Here is an 11,290-nt window from a genome sequence, read left to right on the forward strand (position 1 = left end):
CAGGAAATGGACTTTTGGGAGTTATTATATTCTCTTTTCTTTGGCAAAGTCTCACCTAACTGAAAATCTCTTACACATCACAACTTTTATCACACATTTTAGTGTTTCTAAAACAGACATTTTTAAGTTGTGAATACCCTCAAACATACAGTGATCATGGATGAATACCATTTGATGTTTTTTTATTGATCAGATTGTGGGATACCTTTCCTAGGTGTCCTTTTGAAACAATAGATGTGTTTTCCTATTTTTTGGTTTCCAAAGAAGATTACCCGGGCTTTTGTGTGAGGGTACTTTCAAAAGTCAACCAGAAACATTATAGAAATGAAAAATGTTTTAGTCTAAATCCTCTTTATTACTGTTTTTTTTTAAAGAAACAACTACAGGCCAAGCAATTAGAATGTTGTAGTTCTTAAAATATGAGGCCATATTTTTACTTCAGCTAATTGATTTTACATCTGGCATGTTAAAAGAATTTATGAAACTTGAATAGTGTCTTTGTTTATGCCCTAAAGACTCAAAATGAATTCTCTATATCATCATCTTTAAGAAGAAATACTCTGCTTTTGAAAAGTAATGTGATTCAAAAGTAAATCTGGTATTTAGAAATTTCCTAAATAGTAATGATTTCCTTTTCATGTCTGGACAGTTTAAGAAGTCTTTCACCTATAGAAAAATATCAACGTATTTTAGCTTTTGATAAGATATAATACTGGAGCAAAATATTTAAAGAAAAAAATGACTTTTAAGCATATAAAAAGTTTCAAATAAATGAAATTATAATTACTGAAAAATTCCCATTGTGCTAGAAGAAATTCATATTTAAGTACCACATACATAGTAAGAATTAAAATGTAATATTTATGAGACAGTATTATAGGACAGGTACTGTTCAAAACATTTAGCTTGCATTTGCTATTTAAATTCTCACACCCACTATGTGAAGTAGTTTTCTTATATCCTTACTTCACAGATGAAAAGAGAAAAAAGTCAGAGGCACAAAGAGGTTAAGTACTTGCTCAGAGTCACATGTGGAGATGTGGTAGAACTGGGATTCACACCCAGGCAGTCTGGCACCAGGGCATATGCACTTAAACTTTATGATATACAGTCTCTTGCAGTATTGACTGCTTACTCTGCCAGAACAGTTTTAAGGGATTTATATGCATTATATCTTTTAAATTCAACAGAGGAGAGGTAAAGCATATGATCTCTGGTTTATTCTGCATCAATATATTAGTTAGCAGCCATGCCTGTCAGGATAGCTACTCTAGCTTCTACCACAAAGGAGAACATTTAGCTGACTAGTTTTAGCAAAAATACATGCAATGTTTTCAGGTTTCTCTCCACTAAAATCTACTTGAGCCTTTCCATAGAAATCAGGTCATCTTGATTCGGAAATAAAATATTTTGACTCAAAGAAACATACATGTCAGACTTCTTACTTACCTTGGCATCCTTTTAAAATATATATGCAATTGAATGAGTCATTCAGTATTCATTGAATTCAGGTGGAATATCGAATATTAGTTTGTTATTATTGCCATTGTTTTGGTTTGGGGACCTCATTTGGTGGTGCTCAGGACTTACTGTTTGCTCTGCACTCAGGGATCAATCATTCTTAACAGGACTTGGGGAATATATGTATTGGTGGGGACTGAACCTGGGTCAGCAGCTGTGAATAAGGCAAGCAGCCCTACTTTCTGTAGTATGGCTCCTCTTTCCCCTAGAACACAGTTGATTTACTAACATTTTCCTCGTGTTGTAGAATTTGATCTGAATTTTCGCAAAAACCATATACTTAGATGATATTGAAGTATCAAGTGATATGTGTACATAGATTTTTATAAATATTTATACATATCTGTATTAAGATCTTTTTTGGTAATTGCATAGATTCTAAGAACAAATGATAAAGTTAAATATTTTTATAATAAATTAATTTGTGAATAATTCATAATGTTTATGTCAATGCTAAAATATTCATATTTAAGTCTTAGTAACAACTCAGCCTAAAATTTTCATTGACTCCAAGTAATTATTTCAATCACTTCAGAATAAATTAAAAAAAAAAACCTTATTTCAATAGAGCTTTTAAAGTCCCACATATGGAAATACCCAATAAGAGAGTTTTTTGATAATGACAGAATTTTAATTTTGACTCCCAAGAACTAACACAAACTCATGGTGTGGAGGAAGGAAAAAAAGTGCATCAAAATAATCTCATGAAAACCAGTGACTTTTTAATCTTTAAAACTTAATTTAAGGGGTAAGAAAGAAAGTACAGTGGGAAAGGCACTTGACTGACCCAGGTTTCATCCCGGACCCCACAAATGGTCCCCTAAGTATGACTAGGTTAAGCACAGGTATGGCCCAAACCACTCCATCCACCAACCCCCCAAAAAGAATATTGTAAGGCTGGAGCGATAGCACAGCAGTTGGGCTTTCACCTTTCACGTGGCAGACCCGAGTTCAATTCCTTTGCCCCTCTTGGAGAGCCTGGCAAGCTACCAAGAGTATTGAGCCCTCAAGACAGAGTCTGGAAAGCTACCCGTGCGTATTGGATATGCCAAAAACAGTAACAATAAGTGTCTCAATGAGAGACGTTACTGGTGCCCGCTCGAACAAATCGATGAGCAACAGGATGACAGTGACAAATTAGAAACATTGGTTGTGATGGTGATATGCATATTTAAAGTATTATAACTCAAAGACAGTTCCATATTTAAAGACCATTGAATATCTACATTGATAACATGCATTTATTGTTATAGATTAAATAGCTTTATTTAGGGAGAGGCATGAGGAAGAAGGGAAGTGAGAGAAATTAGAGAGTAAAAAATGAATAATTTATTCAAAAAGGAGTAAATCTTCTAATGGGAAAAAGAGCAAAACTTTATGATTTTTGAATTTTAAAGTGTAGCACTGTAGTACTGTCATCCTGTTGTTCATCCATTTGCTCGAGGGGCCACCAGTAATGTCTCCATTGTGAAGCTTGTTGTTACTGTTCTTAGCATATCAAATACACCACAGGTAGCTTGCCAGGCTCTGCCATGCGAACAGGATACTCTTGGTAGCTTGCCTGGCTCTCTGAGAAGAATGGAGGAATCGAACCCGGGGCGGCCATGTGCAAAGCAAATGCCCTACCTGTGAACACTGTATTGATTAGGAAAAACCAACTCAACCACTATGACTAATAGTCACTCAAAATATCAGTGTGACAATTTTTTGTGTGTGACCATGATTGTTGATCTTCTACCATATAGAGGCCAGCAGGATATTTTCTCCATGTGTGGCTAAGCAACCCAGGGCTCTTTCAAGGTACCACATGGCCATGACCCAGAGCTCATAGCAGGAAAGAGGGAAAACTGTCAGTAGGAATCTGGTCTGTTTCATAAGAAGTCTCAGCTCATTGGAAAATTCATTGCACTGTATAAAAGGGAAATTGGGAAACAGGTTCTCTTACTTCTCAGAAAGAACTTTAAATTATAGAAGAGAACAGCATTTTGTGAACATTCAGATGTATCACAGAGACTCACTATGTGAAATCTATTCTTCAATTCTTGTTTAAATATTCTTTCCTTTGTTGTTGTTGTTGTTGTTGTTCCTGTTTTTCCTTCTATATGCCAAGCACTCTGCTAGGCATTGTAGATACAAAGATAAATAATTCATGAAGCTTACAACATACAAGCCTACAAGAGTACTTAATGCTGCAATTGTAAGTCAATGTGATGTGATAATATGGTAAATGTCAACCATGGGTAGCTTGAGTTTATTTAGAAGAATTCTGTACAATATGGAAACTGCATAATTCTATATAGCATAGAATCCCTATAACTATACAAATAGAACTTGTTGTACATATTTTTTAGTGGAATAAAATTGCTTTACTTAAAGAAATTCTCTTAGAGAAATGTGAGGGGAGAGGAAGAGAGAGATATGTTCATGAGAGAGAACATGGGCTTCTACAGAGGAAAAAAGTCTCTGTGCATATCCTATGTGCAACATAGAACCTCAGTTTTGACTTTTAAGATCTTTAAAGTGACTGAATGACATGATCCCTTGTTATAGAGGGTAATCTGTACTTAAAGTTGACTGATTGTAGATACTAACCACATTGACAAAAATATCAATCTAGGTTAGTATTAGACTAAACAATTGGGCACAATTACTTTGCCAAGGTAATATAAATGAAAAATTAATTTCTCCATGAAAATAATACAAAATCATCAAGGAAAGAAGATAAAGAAAACAGCAAAGTGGTTAAAACCTTGAAATTTTATGATTTTCTTAGTTGGCTTATTTAAGCCCAGCTTTAACATCTATAAAGTTGCAATCATGATATTCATCTTGGAGAATTTGTGAGAATGAAAGGAAAGTGATATAAAGGTCTGATCAGGCATAAAGTAAGTGTTAAATTAACATCGACTATAAAATGCATTTTTAATAGGGGAAATTTCTAAAGATGATGATATGCACTGATGGAAATGGTTGGTGTCAAAATTGTTGAAGATAGAAAGATAAAATTTCAGTACAGTGGTAGGATGTGGAGGGGAAAGTGAGGCAGACAAAATAATTGGAAAAATTGGTCTTGTACAAAAATAAGTGGGGAGAAATTAAATATTTTCAGACATGCTGATCTTGATTTATTTAGAGGAAGAACGGTAAAAGATTACTGAGAGATATCTTGATGATGTATAACATGGTGTTATTTCTGTCAGGAATACCTATTAAATATAGACTAAAAAGAGATGTAATATAATACTAATGTTAACTAAGGTCTTTAGGATCAGGTAAATTCCTTTGTGGAAATTTACATACTTATTCATGTTTCCTGTTTGGCACATATGAGTAACTGACAAATTTATCTTCAAAATAGTGTTATTTTTAAATCTACCTTCATTCATGAAATTTAAAATCTGGATGGAATGATTAATCAACTTCAGACTGTCAGGACCATAATACTGAGCACACTGGTGCTTACTTTTAGAGGACAATAGCATACAATCTATAAGAATGGAGAAACACCTCAGGAGGCAATGAACAGAGAAAAGTGTCATCATGGGAGTAAGTTTTGGAGACCAGGAAATATGCATCCAATAGTTGGAGATTCATGTTTGAACAAAAGATTTTAAAAGGAAGCAAAGTAAAATAAATCAACAAAAAATGTAATGGTGAGAGGAGGACACAGGGGATGAGATGAAGGAGGCTTTTGTCCAGTATGTTTCAAAATTTAGTATTAAGAACAGCAAGGCTTAAAAGCAGTAGAGGACAGAGAAAGAGATTCACCCAGTGATGGCTAGGCAAGGCGATAATGACTAATAAATTATATACATTGGATGACGCCTAAAGATATCGCTGTATCACTGTCATCCCATTGCTCATCGACATCGATTTGTTCGAGCCAGCACCAGTAACGTCTCCATTGTGAGAATTGTTGTTACTGTTTTTGGCGTATTGAATACGCCGTGGGTAGGCTGCCAGGCTCTGTCATATGGGTAAGATACTCTCGGTAGCTTGCCGGGCTTTCCAAGAAGGGTGGAGGAATCGAACCCGGGTTGGCCATGTGCAAGGCAAACGCCCTACCAGCTGTGCTATCGCTAGAATAAAATAATGGGGAGTGCTAACAGTTGAAAACATCACTAAGTTCTATTTATTTATAACTATCTAACACTTTCCCTGTAAATTTGTTGAGTGAGCAGCTTCTATTTTATTAAACCCACTCAAAGCTTTTCCCGTATATACCTGAGCTACCTTTTATATCACCAATTCTTACATAATAGTAGATATTTCAATAAATTTAAGAACTAGTGGACTTATTTCATTTTGATATAAATGCAAGTAAATGTCAAGGAAAAATACTAAAGAGTTAAGGTAAAACAGAAAGAAAGTATTAAATGAAAAAGAAGAGTAAAAGATGAGATGCTAGAAAAACAAGGGAGACTAGGATGGGTGGGTCTTCAGGATAAGCTAAACTTTATGTAGGGAAGTCATGAGGCAATCTGAGAAAAGGGTGACACTCAACAAAATATTTTAAAATTAAACCTAGGCTCAGATTACAGAAAATGGTAGGGCAATAGTAGAAAACACAGAAGATAGTGAGGAAGAATAGGTAAAATGGCACTGCTTCATAAATAGCCATTATCTCAGTAATATTGTAAAGATATGTACCTTAAAATTGACTGTTATTAACAAGACTGTGTCAAGATTAATTATAACAATAGATAACACAGAAAGTCTGTTATGCTTATGTAGAATATTCCTGGGATTAACAGCTATAATTCTTGTATACATTAGTTCTAATGGATAATATGTAAGTATATATTTACTTGTATACATATACATGTTACCATTATGTTTTTGTATCTATAAATCATCACCAAATAAGTAATACTTAGATCCATTTTAAATATTATAGAATGAATTGGTCGGGATGGGAGTTGTGTGCTGAAAGTAGATAAAGGACCAAACATGACAATCTTTCAGTATCTGCATTGCAAACCATAATGCCCAAAAGTAGAGAGAAATAGTATGGAGAATATTGTCTTCCATGGAGGCAGGGGAAGGGTGGGAAAGGGGTGTGATACTGAGGATATTTGTGGTAAGGAGTATGCACTGGTGGAGGGATGGGTGTTTGATCATTGTGTGACTGTAACTCAAACATGAAAGCTTGTAACTATCTCACGGTGAATCAATAAAATAAAAAGAAATATTATAGAAAGGGGCTGGAGCACTAGCACAGTGGGTAGGACGTTTGCCTTGCATGCAGCTGACCTGAGTTCGATTCCTCCACCCTCTCGAAGAGCCCGGATAGCTACCGAGAGTATCTTGCCCGCATGACAGAGCCTGGCAAGCAACCCGTGGCATATTCAATATTCAAAAAAAGTAACAAGTAACAAAAAGTAACAACAAGTAGCAAAAGTAACAAAAAGTAACAACAAGTCTGACAATGGAGACGTTACTGGTGCCTGCTAGCAAATCCATGAGCAACAAGATGACAGTGATACAGTGATTATAGAATGAATGTTTACCTCGATTACACAAAGGAAAATAAATAAAGCCCACAAAGGCATTTAATTTATAACCAAGAAGTAGCTAGACAAATTTACTAACACTAGTTATAAGCACAATTATCATTAAAAGAAATAAATATTATATAGATTTTTAAAAGTTGACAATCAGATAAAATAAACACTAATCAATTTTTTCATCCTGTTGGTAATAAACATAATAAAAATAGATTGCTCATAGAAAAGATGTCTTCCTTAATTGATTGGTCACTTTTGCTATTTATAATTTCATATGTATGTTCCTATATGTCTATTATTTAAAACTACTATTTATCAGTTATATGCAATTCAACTCATCAAAGAAACTGTTAAAAATCTAAAAGAAATCTTACTGTTGTACTCAGAATTTTCAGTGAAATCAGATTAAAAAGTCACAAACTTTGGAACTTAATTTCGTTCTGAGAAAACAGTTCTCATCCAGCCTAACACTATTTTAGGAGACAGAAGAATGATTTGTTAGACTGGACTGGGACCTGGATTAGTCTTTTCTTCAGCGCCATACGTGGTCTCTGGGTCTCTGCCAGGACTAACTCTTGAGTCTTCAGTTGGGAATAAATGCTGCCTAGTGTGGCTCTACATAACAAAAAAGTGCCACAGATGTTAACAAATGCATCACTAATGTCCTTCTAACATGGAGTAATAGCTATCTTCTATTCACATTTATATTCTCTCAATATTTTTAATCATAAATAGAATCGTATGTGTTTGTTCTTCTAAACTATTGTTTTATTTACTTTACAGCTGAGTATTTTATTTTATTTTATTTGTAATCTTATTTGTATTTTCTGTGTATATAAACATGAGTTGAACCAGTTAACCTTTTTTCCCCCAAATTTGCTTTTTTCTTCTTGAATATTTTTATTTTAAAAATATTTTTATTTTTTAATTTTTTATTATGAATCACCGTGAGGTACAGTTACAAACTTATGAACTTTCTTTCATGTTTGCATTTCATACAGTGATTGTTAACATCCCTCCACCAGTGCCCATTCTCCTCCACCAATGTTCCCAGTATCCCGCCCACCACCTCCACCCCAACCCCCCCCACCACACCCTGCCTCTGCGGCAGGGCATTCCCTTTTGTTCTCTCTTTTTTGGGGTGTTGTAGTTTGCAATAGAGGTATTGAGTGGCTATCATGTTCGGTTTATAGTCTACTTTTGGCACTCATCTTTCAACCCGAATGGGTCCTCCCACCATCCTCTACTTGATGTTCCCTTCTCTATCTCAAAACAGCTGAGTATTTTAAATCAAAGTAAAAGTAAATGTCTAGACTTTAGTTTACCAGAGAAAGCAAAGACACACTATATCGTGTCATAAAGTCGTGAGTTCCAGTGACAGCTCATTTCTATATTGCATTAAGATTCTAAAGAGAATCTAAGATTCTCTTTAGAATCTTAATGCAATAAACTACCATTTATAGATGACTCTTCTTCATTTGTCATATTTGTCTTTTTTCCAAAGAATGTGTTCCATTGCAGATATAGAAGCATTGCAGGATGATGATGCTCTGTCTCTACCTTTTTTCCCAAGGTTCCTTGAGAATTACGGTGATCTTTTCATTCAGTGTCACATCCCTGGGAGCAGCTTGTCTCCATTATTTCTTCAACACTAACCCAGTCTCTGTCAAATTTAAATGAAGCTAGAGCTTGATTTCCCAAACACAGACCTGGAATTTTGACCACCTCATTTTTTGTTATCTTATTCTTTGCAAGGCAGAGAGTCTCTTGTCTGCATGCCTGGCCGTCTTCCCCAGGGCCTCCTCAGAGAGGATGGGCTCCAGCTTCCCTCCCCGCCCCGAGCAGAGCTCCCGGTGGCCGAAGACCTCCGGAGCCTAGCCACAGCCATGCCCAAGGCCCCTCTCCACACGTTCGGATGAGCCTCACGCATGAAGGAACCAGCAGAGGAACCCAGGTGTGTGGGACCCAGGGCTGAGACCTCCAAGCCTGCTCGGATCAGGACTGGGCCCCCTCCGCCCAGATTTTCCATTTCCCAGTAGCTAGGCAGTCACACCCAGGGACTGCCCCCCCCCCCCCCCCCCCCCCCCGCACAGTGTAATCCTGTCAATGGCCAGCATCCAGAGACTTAAAAGCAAGTTCCCTGGAAGCACGCAGCCACTTCTCGGCTACTCTATATCTTATAACCTACTTCTCCCTCTGGGAGGATCTGGCAAACTACTGGAAGTTTCCCGCCCACATGGGATAGCCTCACAAGGTCCCCATGGTGTATTAATATTCCAAAACCAGTAACAAGCTGGGTCTCATTCCCCTGATCCTGAAAGAGCCTCCAGTACGGCATCATTGGAAGGACGACTAGAGAGAGGCTTCTAAAATCTCAGGGCTTGGACTAATGGAGACGTTACTGAGTCTGCTTGAGAAATTCGATGATCAACGGGATGATGATGATGATGATGATGATGTTATCAATATTTCAGATTTATCTTTTACCAAATCTATCACTGACTAAAAGTAGCAGTAAATGTCAAAAATCTTTGACATGATTATTAGACCTATATTTAGTACTCTATAACAAGGGGGTGAATATAGATCTTGCTTAAGCATCGACTAAGGCAACAATTGGCACTACTCTAACACCTGGAGTTACCACTAGAAAGCTTTTGGTGGGTGAACAATGTTAATATTCCTGTAACTATTTTTTTTCTGTATATAAGAGAAAAATGGGAGCTATAAATAGGAATGTTCTGAAATTAAATTAAAATAAGCTTGTATTTTATTTCTTTTGTATGGATAAATATGCTTACAAATTAAAAATTTCAATATTTACCAGTATTGAAAAGGCATTTATATTGGTAAGTATATAAGAAAATAAAAATCATACAATCCAAAATGGAATGAAAAATTTATAGTAATTGTTATCAACTAAAGTACCCAGAAAAACTTTTTATGTCATGACACATTTTTCAAACAGAATGAAGTAAAATATTCAAATAATATTTTTAATTTAATAAAATTTATTAATAAAATAAAATAATGTTGATTTATGCTCCTTATAGCACTGTATCACTGTCATCCCATTACTCCTTTTATGTAATAATTAATTGTATATAATATAAAGCTATCCAAATGTTACCACTTTACACAGGGCACCACAAAGGCACCTACATAAGGCAAAAACAAGAATAACATCTAATTTGAGATCATTTGGGATAATTACTTAGCTACTTTTTAAATCATGAAATCTTACAAATAAAAAAATAGATACATGGAATAAAGTCTGTAGATATAGAAACATCATGCAGAATAAGCATTTTTATTGCACCAGTGAACAAAGTTACCTGAAAAACTGCTAGTTAGAGTCTACATATATTCCTTCACTATCTAGTAATCAGCTTCTTAAGTACAGTTTCCACAGTGAGAAAGAAAATACATCCATGTGCTTCTGCAAACTCATTCAAATTTATACAGATAATTTTACTGCAAAGTAGAATTTGATGATGCAGAAATGTGTAGAAGTTAGCTAGAAAACCCTAAGGATGTGCAAAAAAGAGAACTAAAAATAGATACCATTTTTTGAGAAACAAAAATATGTAACATGATTTTGGGTCTGAAGAAATTCTGCATTACTGTAATCCGCTTACAGATATTGGCACATTATTTATACAAAATGAGTCCTTGCTAAAACACTACCATAGGATAGATTCATATGTCTCTGCTTCAATTAGCAGCCTCATTTATTACCCACCAAGATGTGAAACTTCAAGGTGAGGTTAAAGTGTCACTGAGGGTGTCTTCATCACTTCAATATCATTGCCTTAAAAGGCACTGACCAGAGGGAGCAGATGACCTCATTTCAAAATTATTACAGTACAGAGAACTCAGTTTCAACATTATAATTCATTTTCTCATGGAATATTTCAAATTTATTATCACTTTCCTGACACATAATGGCTAATCGTTAGGAATAGCCACTTTAACATAATATGAATACGCATTTCTCCATAGGTAATACAACAGTTCCTGCATTAGCATTATTGACTAAGGTGCATTTTACTTCTTCACTAATACTTAATGGAAGGTTAATGTGTAAGTCAGGAGATTAAATGGCTTTTACTTAAAACAAGTATATTGATTAAAATAACTTAGTGAGATTTTTAAGGCTGATAATATAAAAACAGTCACACGTTTTAATATTTTATTTAAAATTAAGAGCAAATTGTAGGGCGTAGCAGACCAAGATCAGTGGGAGTTATTGCACTAATTAC

The sequence above is a fragment of the Sorex araneus genome, chromosome 1, assembly GCF_027595985.1.
Source record: "Sorex araneus isolate mSorAra2 chromosome 1, mSorAra2.pri, whole genome shotgun sequence".
Taxonomy (NCBI): domain Eukaryota; kingdom Metazoa; phylum Chordata; class Mammalia; order Eulipotyphla; family Soricidae; genus Sorex; species Sorex araneus.